The following is a 12,805-nucleotide window of genomic DNA, read 5'->3' as shown; positions in this document are numbered from 1 at the left end:
AATGAATTTTTCTTAAGCTAAATATATTCCACTTAAGGTACTGTCCTTTTATTTTCTGAGATCACATCTGTCCTACTTTTATTGCTTTCTGATTATTTTTTCTCTCATCTCAGCATGTGTTATTAAGAAAATGTTTAGGGCCAGGCACGGTGGCTCACACCTGTAATCCCAGCACTTTGGGAGGCCAAGGTGAGCAGATGACCTGAGGTCAGGAGTTCGAGACCAGCCTGGCCAACATGGCAAACACCCATCTCTACTAAAAATACAAAAATTACCCAGGCATGGTGGCGGGCACCTATAATCCCAGCTACTCGTCGGCTGAGGAAGGAGAATCACTTGAACTCGGAGAGGAGGTTGTAGTGAGCTGAGATTGAGCCACTTCACTCTAGCCTGGGCAGAAGAGTGACACTCCATCTCAAAAAAAAAAAAAAAAAAAAAAAGGAAATGTTCAGACATCCAGAAACGTTGAGAGAAGAGTACCCTGAATGTTCAAATACTCCTGCCCCCATATTTGCTTTATTTTATATATATATAAAATATATATTGTCTCCAACTCCTGGCCTCAACCAATCCTCCCACCTCGGCCTCCCAAAGTGATGGATTAAGAGGTATAAGTCAGCTTACTCAGCCCATATTTGCTATAAAGAGCCCATTCTGTTGTGTGGGCTCAGCTAGATGAAAATGCATTCCCAGCATCATGACAATTGATCTATGAATACGTCAGCAGGCCTCTCCTAAGCACGAGGCTATTATTCTCCATATCTCCAATGCCATTTTCATACCTAAGAAAATGACAGATATCTCCATTATATGAATTAATTGTACCTAAACTATTATTTTGGGTTTTTAAAAATTGAAATACAATTCACATATTATAAAATTCACCACCCCCTCAAAGTGTACAATTCAGTGGTATTTAGTATATTTATAGAGTTCCGTAATCATCGCCACTATCTAATTTTAGAATATTTTCATCACCCCAAAAAGAAACCTATTAGCAGTCTCTCTTCATTCTCCATAGGCCCTAGTCCCTGGCAACCATTAATCAACTTTCTATCTATATGAATTTACCTGCTCTGGGCATTTCCTAAAAATTGAGTCAAATAACAAGTAGTCTTTTGTATCTGACTTCTTTCACTTAGCACAATGTTTTTGAGGTTCATTCATCTTGAGGGCAGGGATCAATACTTTGTCCTTTTTAATGACAGAATAATATTCGATTCTATGGATGTGCCACATTTTATTCATTCATCACTTGAGGAACTTCTAGGTTGTTTTCACTGTTTGGGTTATTATGAGTAATGCAGCTATACGCATTTTTGTGTAGACATGTGTTTTCTTTTCTATTCTATTTTTGTAGCGACAAGGTCTCACTGTGTTGCCCAGGCTGGTCTCAAACTCATGAGTTCAAGCAATCCTCCTGCCTCAGCCTCTCCAACTGTTAAAATGACAGGCAGGAGACACCACTCTCGGCTGACATGTGTTTTCGTTTCTCATAGCTGGAAGTGGAGTTGCTGGGGCATATGGTAACTCTACACTTCACTTTTTGTAAAATGTCTTTTATAGCTTTTCCCCCTCTGAGCACTAAGTCTTCAAAGTCCATGCATTCTATTTGGTTGCTTGTCTCTTTGGTCTCATTTAATCTGGAGCAGTGACCCCCATCCCCTCTTTTTCCCTGTGACAATGACATTTAAAGGTTCCACGTCATGCCGTCTTACAGAATGTGCCCAAAGAGTCTTCTGATTATTTCTTCATGGTGCTATTTAAATTGTTCCTCTGTCTCTATGTCTTCTGTAACCTGGAAGTAAGACTAGAAGCTTAATTAGATTCTTGGCAAAAGTTGTTCTCAGGTCATGCATAGTATTTTCTACTGTTTTAGTGTTAAAATGTTTTATCTTCTATGGAAGGTGATTGTGATGGCAGGGTATTGTTTCGTTTTCTCATTTTTATTTTATTACTATTGTTATTATTTTGAATAATTCAAAAAATTAAATAATAATTACAGGCATGAGCCACCATGCCAGGTCAGTGTTTTTTTCATTTTTAAAATGGTCTTTCTTGACATATGGATAAAGTTGATAATCTCACTATAAAACTCCTCATTAAAAACAATGCACAAATATCCATAAAAACAACAAACCAAGGCTTTTCTCTATTGTGTGAAATGTAAAAAACTGAGATCCATTAAACTAAGTAGCTTGTAAACCTAGCAGCTATGATAGGCTAAGAAATGGGTTCCCTGAAGCGTAACAGGGAGAGCCTGATTTTGTTTTATCATGAAAGTCCGTAGGACTCAGCAATAAAGCACATTTTCTCCTGGGCCACACTTAGGCCCTCTCCCTTGGTGAGTGCACTCATTACTGCAACTTCTGGAAATTAGGCCCGTAAGTTTGGAAACTTATTGGAAACTTCACGGAAGCCCCAAGCTTCAATGTACCCATAGCATATAATGGCTAACTTGCTGGCACTGATAAAACTGCATTTCAGTCCAACTTCATTCCCGTCTGCAGGGAAAAAAATCACCCTCCAGTGGGGACAGTTGTATTGCACCCAAGCACTCAGAAATTACAGCAACAAGTCCATTCTGTTTAAAGTCTTTTTTTTTTTTTTTTTTTTTTTTTTTTAATTGAGACGGAGTTTTGCTCTGTCACCCAGGCTGGAGTACAGTGGCACAATCTTGGCTCATTCCAACCTCCGCCTCCCAGGTTCATGTGATTCTCCTGCCTCAGCCTCCCTGTCCTGGGTAGATGGGATTACAGGCACCTGCCACCATGCCTGGCTAATTTTTTTTGTATTTTTAGTAGAGACAGGCTTTGACCATGTTGGCCAGGCTCGTCTCGAACTCCTGACCTCAAGTGATCCACCCGCCTCAGCCTCCCAAAGTGCTGGGATTACAGGCTTTACAGTCTTTCATTGCCTGTTTAGAGTGTCTTATTTTGGCTGCCAAAATTTTGAAATCCTGCTCTGATCCATCGCTGTTATAATCTTACAAGTAAATTCTTCCAAAGAGTCTAGGGCCTGGAGCCCAAGATTCACTCCAGATCTTGACAGACATGCACAGGCAAAGGTAAGAGAAAGGGAGTGAGGGAAAAAAAAGAAAGGAAGTGATGACTACAAAGCACTCAGCACAGCACCAGGCACAGAGTAAGCACTCAGTACGTGTTAGCTATCATTGTTGTTGGTGATTAGAGCTGGATTGGAAGAACCTTAAGATTCAAATATGAGGCACAACTCTGATGTTAGATCTGACTTTAAAGTAAATGCATGACTGTATGGAACATTTTCCAAGCATTATCAGATATGCCATCATCAGGAGTACATAGAGGTGGGTATTAAAAGCCTTACTCTATAGAAGCCATAACTGAGGCTTAGTTTAGCAAATAGCAAAGACTTAGCAAATGGTAAAGCAGAGACTCAATCCAAAATCTCTCAATTCTAAAGTCTGCAAGTCTGCATTTTTGTTTGTTTGTTTGTTTTTGGGGGTTTTTGTTTGTTTGTTTTTGGAGATAGGATCTCACACTGTTGCCCAGGCTGGAGTATGGTAGCATAAACACAGCTCACTGCAGCCTCAAACTCCTGGGTTCAAACTATCCTCCTGCCTCAGTCTCCTGAATAGCTGGGACTACAGGAGTACACCACCACGCCTGGGTAATTTTTAAATTTTTTTGTAGAGACAAAGAGTCTTACCTTGTTGGTCAGGCTGGTCTTGAACTCCTGGCCTCAAGTAATCCTCCTGCCTCAGCCTCCCAAAGTGTTAGGATTACAGGGATAAGCCACCTCGCTGGCTTGTGCAGTATTTTTAATCACCTTGCTGTACTGCTTCCCATGTTTGGCACAAGAAATCTGAACTTACCAACCAAATGAATTGTGTTTTCTTTGCATGTGTGGAATCTTCAAACAGCTTTGTGGTTCACTCCCTTAGAAAGTAAAGAATAACATTCTCTCATATTCCTAGCTTTGCTTCTCACCGTCACCAGCAGCTTCTCCATAAAGCCTTGTCTCAATTGGCAACTTGATCAGAGTAAGCTACTTAAGATGCAAATCTGAACAGCCATTCCCTTACATAAAAATGTTTTCCTGAGAGTGCAAAAAAACCTGTGGTGGCCTCTGGATTGCAGAATATTCCAGAGTAGCCGCAGCAAGTAACAAAAGGAAGCCTTCTGCTGTATTCACTTTAAAGTTTGTATTTGTACATGAATTATATATTCTAAAAGAAATAATTATTAAATAAATACATAAATCAAGAATTTTTGGCTCTCCTATCCCAGCCTTTACTACCACATGGTATTGAGGTCAGGTTCTTTAGCCTAAGGTTTTGTGAACTGGTCCCTATTGTGTGTACAGCTTCATTTACCTCCTTCCCATTTTTGGACTTGAAGCTCTTAGTAATACACAAGTATACATACACAGTTGCCTACTTCTTGCCTCTGCCTGTAATACCCTTTCTTTTTTCCTTTTAATTGATAATTCCTCCTCATCCTTCCGCACTCAATACTTTTGTATATATGTGTGTTATAGACCTGTTTGGCAGTCTAGTAACATTTATGGTTTCTTTCTCAAAAGAGTGTGCTTAATTGCATAATGTAAAATACACAGCTACAAAGGCAAGTATATTGAAATATAATTATTAGCATATTAAAAACAAAATTATATAAAATATCTGTAATTCATTAATTACGCATTAAATATCAAGATCTGGTGTGAGGTCTAACATCACTCTAATTTTTTTATTTTAATTTCTGGGATACACGTGCAGAACGTGCAGGTTTGTTACATAGGTACACATGTGCCATGGTGGTTTGCTGCACCTGTCAACCTGTCATCTAGGTTTTAAGTCCCACATGCATTAGGTATTTGTCCTAATGCTCTCCCTCCCCTTGCCTCCCATCCCCTGCAGGCCATGGCGTGTAATGTTCCCCTCCCTGTGTCCATGTGTTCTTACTGTTCAACTCCCACTTTTGAGTGAGAACAATTAGTCTAACAATCACTATAATTTTTTTTTTTTTTAGAGATGGTCTTTCTCTGTCACCTAGGCTGGAGTGCAGTGGTACAGTCATAGCTTACTTCAGCCTCAAACTTTTGGGTTCATGTGATCCTCCTGCCTCAGCCTCCCAAGTAGCTGGGACTACAGGCATGTGCCACCATGCCTGGCTAATTTTTTTATTTTTTGTAGAAACGAGAGTCTCACTATGTTGCCCAGGCTGGTCTCAAACTCTTGGCCTCAAATGATCCTCCTCCTTTGGCCACCCAACGTGCTGGACTTACAGGCATGAGCCACTGTACCCAGCGTCATAATTCTGATTAATGTAAGTAGTATTTCACGATATCTACAATAATAGTAATTTAAATTTTTTTTTGTAAAGACAGGGTCTTACCATGTTGACCACACATGCAAGCAAAACATTGGTAATTTCTGCTGGTGACAAAGTCACAGGTATTACCAACAACACTGCCATGGGTTTCTTATGTTGATAATTGAAAGAATGTTAAATTTCAGTATAGCTATGTGAAAATGAAGATGTAATCCTATCTCCCCTGACTCAAGTTTACAGACTCCTTGAGTTCTGTCCAAGGAGCCCAGGTTATAAATTATTGTTCCTGACTTAGCTGTTTGAGGCATCACCTCTTCTAGAAAGTCTTCCTTGAACCACCGGATAGAGCCAGTTGACCTCTGTGGTAGCCAGCCTCCAAGGTGGCCCAGTGGTTCCTGCCACCTGATATTTTCCCTCTCATATAGTCCTTCCCACCAAAAATAGGGCCAACCTGTGTAATGGCAGAATGTGACTTGCAAGCCTACCTTACAAAAGACATGTGGCTTCTGCCTTGTTCTCTTTTGGGTCACGTGCTGTGAGGAAAACCAGCTACCATGTCAGGAGGACACTCAGGCAGCACATCTACAGGATGAGGAACTGAGGTCTCCTGCCAGTGGCCACATCACCTTGCTAGCTAGGAGTGAGCTGTCTTAGATCCTCCAGCCCTGATCAAACCTTCTGATACCTGCAGTCATGGCTGACAACTTTACTGGAGACCGTGAGCCAGACCATCCTACTAAACCATCCTGAATTCCTGCCCTTCAGAAACTGTGTGAGAAAATCAATATTCGTTGCTATTTTAGGTTTGGGGGTCATTTGCTACACAGCAATCACTAATTGCAATAACTAATGCATCTTTTTCTTTGTTTGTGTTTGCATGGGTAGATCACATGCTTTCCTCTAGCATAGCATTTAGTACATAGCAGTGCAGTTGTCAAGGCACACCTCTTCGTCTTCCCCTTATTGCAAGAACAATCAGATTAAGGACTGCGCCCAACTACGCTCATCCTGGAATCTTTAGAATCAAGCATGAAGGTCAGCATGGACCTTTGTTCACTGTAGACATTAATGAAAGTTTATTAAATGTCAAAAAATTGGCAGCCACTGTTCCCCTCCCATATCTCAACCAGGACTGCTTTCTGGACACCTAATATGGCTTCGGTCAATGAATATTACCTTTATTAATTATTAGTATAGTCATTGTGGGCTCTCTGAATCTTCATTTTGTCATCTAATGGGCTAATAGTCCCCACTGAATGATAAAAGCTAACATTTACTGAACATTTACTATGTTGTAAGCACTTGCTAGAAATCATGTCATTCTACTAGTCACCCTGTGAGGTAACCAAACTTATTATCCCTACTTAACAGTTGAGGCTAAGAGGTAAAACTTGCTTCCGAATCAGAGAAGTGGCAGGACTGCCCCAGAACCTACTTTCTTCCAACTCCTCATGACAGTACTGTGTACATCACAAGCTCCAAAAGAGAGTATGGTTGTGAACTTGTAAATTGCAAAATACTGTTTCCAAACAAAGGATCCTTACTACCCTTGGCTAGTGTGCCATAGGTACTCTTAGAGTTCCCAAAAGGGTGAAGAGATGAAAAGAGATTACCATCTGGGAGAGAACTTATGCTGCCTGGGCTTATATACATCACCTCATTGCATATCCCAGCCACCATTTAGAGAGGCTGCCCTGCCTCTATTATGCTGACAGGCACATCAAGAATAAAGGAGATAAAATTACATGGTTGTGGTTATTCCCAGAGCTAATCCTGGAGCTAGCATCTTAGTAAGTGCTGGCACAGTGCTAGGTGTTTCAGACTCAAAAGCCAAGCACATTTCTAACAGAGCATTTGTTTAATAAAGGTAAATTAATTAGACTCTGATTAGTCATAAATATAGATACTAAAATAGCTTACTAAACCTAAAAAACATCTATTCCTAATAGAGATTAATATCTTGAATGAAAGACATCTGATTCTAAAAACCTAGAAGAGAAGGGCCTACTTTTTTTGAGTGCCACCTCCTGCCTTAGGACTACGGGCATGAGCCACCATGCCTGGTTAGGAGAAGTGTCTTTAAAGTGAGGTACATACCTGTCTCATCCCACTTTTCCTCTTTACTGCCAACTGGAAAATGGACATGACGTATGGAACTCAAATTGCTTTACTGCACCTTGAGATGAGAGTCTTACACCAGCAATGTTAAGAAAGCTGCAAAGACCTTAGGCCATTGACCACTTTAAGGAACTGTCGTGCCTACTCTTTTCTCACCAATTTCATACTTACATGAAAGAAATAAACCTCATGTGTTTAAATCACTGTCAAGTTGGGCTTTTTGCTACTTGAGCTCAACCTAATCCAAAAAGTTATATCACACAGACTTCTTTTGATTTTCAGATTCCAAAATGTTCTGTCTATAACTGTCTCTCCTGCTCTCTTTATCCTTACGCATTGATTTACCAAAACAAAATAAAAAGTACTGCTTTTCACCATTTTAGTGGACCTTCAGGAGAAAGTGGCCATAAATGTAAGTGTTCAGAGGACTATCTTTAATCAGAAGTCTGCTCTCATAAGATTGTTGAGAAAATTAAATAGTATAACAAACAAAGTTTTTAGAATAATGCCTAGTTCAGGGCAGGCACTTTATAAGTGACAGTAATTATGATGGTGCTTTTATTATCATTATTACCAGCGCTATTATTTCAAACGTGTCATCTGGCACTCATTTCTACAAGTCACGCTAACATGCAATTTGAAAGGAAAAAAAAAGACTCATGGCATATATATAGTTTGTAGCTGCACTAATCTAAATCAGCATACATTTATTGATTTTTTTTCATAAATCAAGAGACTATTTTTCACTGACTAGGGATTTAAACAGCCTGATTTAGCTCCTCTAGGCAACAAATTATGTTTTGTAGACCAGGCAGAAATTGAATTGTATGCAAAAAGTCATTCTGCCGCCCTCTCATTTCCTCATGGGCTAGGGACTTGGAAGCTTGATTGAATTCTCACAATAAAGGTCAGAGAGGTATTAGGTCTACTGCTCGCTGCTAAGAGAAGTGTCTTTAAAGTGAGATGCTTAGCTATTTACAGTGGCTGCTTGGGTAAGAATCTTAATGCTCCAACATCCTTTTCTTCAGCTGCAAACATGAGGATAAATTTATGCCCTTACTTTGTTCTCCTAATCTTTTTATTTTTGCCTTTTTCTTAGTCCCTGATGCTTATTTATTTATTTATTTATTTATTTATTTATTTATTTATTTTTGAGCAGAGTCTCACTCTGTTACCAGGCTGGTGTGCAGTGGTGCGATCTAGGCTCCATGCAACCTCCGCCTCCTGGGTTCAAGCGATTCTCCCGCCTCAGCCTCCCGAGTAGGTGGGATTACAGGCACCCATCACCACACCCAGCTAATTTTTTTATTTTTAGTAGAGACAGGGTTTCATCATCTTGGCCAGGATGGTCTTGATCTCTTGACCACCTGATCCACCTGCCTCAGCCTTCCAAAGTGTTGGAATTATAGGCGCGAGCCTGGACATCCCTTAATGCTTTCTACATCTCTAATGATTGCTAAAAATAGCTCTACAATCCAACTGGAATGTACAGTATAAGTGGATGCTTAACACCTGTGTGCAAATCCAGGTCTGCCGTTAGCTGAGTAACCTCTTTATACCTCCATTTCTCCGTCAGGAAAATGTGGGTGATGTTAATGTCTGCCTTTGGGGAATGTGGTAAAGATTACATGAGATAATGCTTGCAAAGTGCTTACAACAGAGACTGCTACATAGTAAACAGAAAATAACCCCGAGAACAATCAATAGTATATTGCAGGCACTGTGCTAAACCACGTGGATTATTTAATTATTTGATTACCACAGAAACTCTGTGAGGTCAATGGTATTATTTTCCCTATTTTACCAATGAGGAAACGAAGGTAGGGAAAGGTTAGGTAACTTTGCTAATTTAACACAGATTATTGGTGATAAAACCTGGCTTTGAACCTGGCTTTGGCTGTCTGCCTCAACGGTCATTGTTTTATCCATTCCATAGCACCTGTCTGAATCAGCTTTGGTGCTACTGATAGTTAATGATAAACTTTCTGCAGTTTTCCGCATCAATTGAAAATGATACAAAAATTTGAGTTAGATACAAGGAGTTCCAAGAGATCTATTGTACAGAATGGTGACTATAGTTAATAACAATGTATAGTATTCTTGAAAACCACAGAAAATAGATTTAAAGTGTTCTCGCTACAAAATAATAAGTATATGAAGTAATGCATATGTTAATTAGCTTGATTTAACCCTTCCACAATGTACACATATATCAAAACAACATGTTATATTTGATACATATATACAATTTTTATTCATCAATTTAAAAAAGTAAACATGCTGAATGCAGCGGCCCACATTTGTAACTGCAGCACCTTAAAGACCAAAGCAGGAGGATCACTTGAGCCCAGGAGTTCAAGACCAGCTTGGGCAATATACTGAGACCCCAGTCTCTGCAAAAAAATAAAGAATAAATTAAAAAGTAAAAGTAAATATGAGCCTGTCTGCAAGTAGAAAAATAAATAACTAAATAAAACTATTCAGAAATTATTTTGCTCATGTTCTGTGCCAGGTACAGAAAAACCTCTACAGAGGTAAAGAGATGGAAACTAATAGCCAGTATCACTCAGCTCTTACTACGTGCCCATTCAGTAATAAGCACTTCATGTGTATTAACTCATTGAATCTCACAATGACCCTATGAGGGATATACTATTAATATTCCCATCATTAGCCAGGTGCAGTAGCTCACGTCTATAATCTCAGCACTTTGGGAGGCCGAGGCAGGCCGATCACGAGGTCAGGAGATGGAGACCATCCTGGCTAACACGGTGAAACTCCGTCTCTACTAAAAATACAGAAAATTAGCCGGGCATGGTGCTCAGCATAAAAATAGATATTAAAATAGCTTAATTTAAATTTAATTTATTTTATTCATGGTTCCATATATTCAGTTTCCTGAAGCCTCCCCAGAAGCTGAACAGATGCCAGCATCATACTTCCTGTCAAGCCTGTGGAACGATGAGCCTGCAGTCCCAGCTACTTGGGAGGCTGAGTCAGGAGAATGGCTTGAACCTGAGAGGCGGAGGTTGCAGTGAGCCAAGATTGCGCCATTGCACTCCAGCCTGGGCAACAGAGTGACACTTCGTCTCAAAAAAAAAAAAAAATCCTATCATACAGTTGAGGAAACAGAGGCAGACAGAGGTTTAGTATTAGGGAGTAGCAAGTGGCAGAGATCATTATGTCCTATTGCCTCTGAAGACTCTGCCCTTAAATAATTTTTCATCCACCCAGGAAGACAGACAGAGTCTTGAACCTGCTCGTCTAACATATGTCTCTGCTCCCGTCTTCTCCCCCACCCACTCCCATGCTAAGGTGCACAATATAGTCAACTATTCGGGAGCTACTCTAGACAACTAGGTGCGCATTCTAGACAGGTATTTGGAAGCTGCCCTGTACAGTGGTTCACCTGCATTGAAGCTGAGCACGAGGGTGACTTACCTCTCCACAATCACCGCCTTGCCTTTGCCCTGGATATAGGTGGCAGTGGCTGGTCTGTGGGAAAGCAAGATCTCAAAGAGCCTGCCCCTGAGCTGCACTGCACACAACACACAAGCACTGCTGTGTCCCTTGCTTGGGGTCTATGTCCATCTTGTATGTGTGGAAGGCTTGGTGGAAGATGCTCTTCATTACCTATGAGGAGAAAGCAAGAGAGTTGGGAACCTGGCTCTCTGCTTCAGGAAATCCATCATGCAGACTGACAAAAATACTTTCTCAGCATGATTTTAACAAGAACTCAGGAAGCTAACTAAATTTCTTACAATTGGTAGTGGAAGGTGGAAGTAATGATTAAACAGTTATTTAAAATTTTGTTTGCAAAGGACTAATAATTTAAAAATGCATATGGTGCAATCTTTTTTTTTTCTTTTGATACGAAATCTCGCTCTGTTGCCCATGCTGGAGTGCAGTGGTGCTATCTTGGCTTACTGCAACCTCCGCCTCCCCAGTTAAAGCGATTCTGCTGCCTCAGCCTCCAGAGTAGCTGGGATTACAGGTGCCTGCCACCACTCCTAGCTAATCTTTGTATTTTTAGTAGAGATGGGATTTCACCATGTTGCCAAGTCTGATCTTGAACTTCTGACCCCAAGTGATCCATTCACCTCAGCCTCCCAAAGTGCTGGGATTACAGGCATAAGCCACCGCGCCCAGCCTATACCTGGAATCTTAATCTGAGATTTGGGGAGAAAACTTACAATTCTGTTTTGATTAACCTCACACTAAAAAGTAGCACTTTCTTCCATTGTGGCACCTATGGCTTTGTCAGCAGTAAAAGTCATGGATATTTTTAAATGACATTACAGTTGTTGCAGAAATCCCAAAGTATTGTTTATGCTCATTGTTTCCTGAAATTACGTAAGCTATTAGACTTGCTTCCAGATCTTGTTTCATGAATCATTAAAGAAGCGCATGTATTCTGTTTAATAAATTTTGAAAACATCTTGATAACGGTATTTAATTCTATAAATTCTTTGTCATCCATATATTTTATTTTATGCATTTAAACATATAATCCTGAGAAGGGGTCTATAGGATTTATCAGACTGCCAAAGTGCAACATGATGCAAAAGAGGTTGACATTTTACATACATTTTATATAAACAAAGTTAAGTTTGTTTCTGACTGTATTTCCTACAAAAGCACAATCCTATGAAGTATGTGCTGCTGTTTCTACTCTCATTATAGAGATGAGTTGAGACACAGAGAGGTTAAGTAACTTTCCAGAGATCACACAGTAAGTAGCAGAACTTGCCTTTGAAACCAGGCCCCAACTCTTTTTTTTTTTTCCCTTGTGCAGGGGAACATGCTAATCTTCTCTGTATCATTTCAATTTTAGTTTATGTGCTGCCAAAGCGAGCACAAGGCCCTAAGTTTTAATCATCATGTTAAGCTGCCTCTTCCAATGTGGTCTTTGCCCTTAAAAAATTTATAATCTGTGTTTCTGGGTTGGTGAAGCAGGGTATCACACTGTCACACAGGTTGGAGTGCAGTGTCTACTGCAGCCTTGACCTCCCAGGCTTGAGCGATCCTCCCACCTCAGCCTCCTGAGTAGCTGGGATTATAGGTATATACCACCACACTCAACCAATTTTTTTTATTTTGGAGAGACAGGGTCTCGCTATGTTGGCCAGGCTGGTCTCAAACTCCTGGGCTCAAGTGATCCTCCTGCCTCAGCCACCCAAAGTGCTGAGATGAGCAGCATGAGCCACCACGCCTGTCTGAAACATTTATAATCTACTGAAGATGACAGATTTGTTCTATCTGCCTCACTGCCTCCCGCACACAATTACACTTCCTTTCCTACTCCCATCCCCAGAGAGGTTTCTGAATTTGTTATCCCATTATATAAAAAGTAAAGATAGTTAGATTTTTATTAA

At 40.2% G+C, this 12,805-nt stretch overlaps 1 non-coding gene across 1 annotated transcript; it reads right to left on the bottom strand.

The window, feature by feature from the left end:
* Positions 1–12,184: 12,184 nt before the first annotated feature.
* Positions 12,185–12,288, bottom strand: LOC123570776 (U6 spliceosomal RNA). The gene has a single exon (XR_006695018.2). It is a non-coding gene; the product is annotated as a U6 spliceosomal RNA (small nuclear RNA).
* Between the last annotated feature and the right edge of the window lie 517 nt (positions 12,289–12,805).

The sequence above is a fragment of the Macaca fascicularis genome, chromosome 20 (genome assembly GCF_037993035.2).
Source record: "Macaca fascicularis isolate 582-1 chromosome 20, T2T-MFA8v1.1".
Classification (NCBI taxonomy): domain Eukaryota; kingdom Metazoa; phylum Chordata; class Mammalia; order Primates; family Cercopithecidae; genus Macaca; species Macaca fascicularis.
This window is presented reverse-complemented; position numbering and strand designations above follow the sequence as displayed.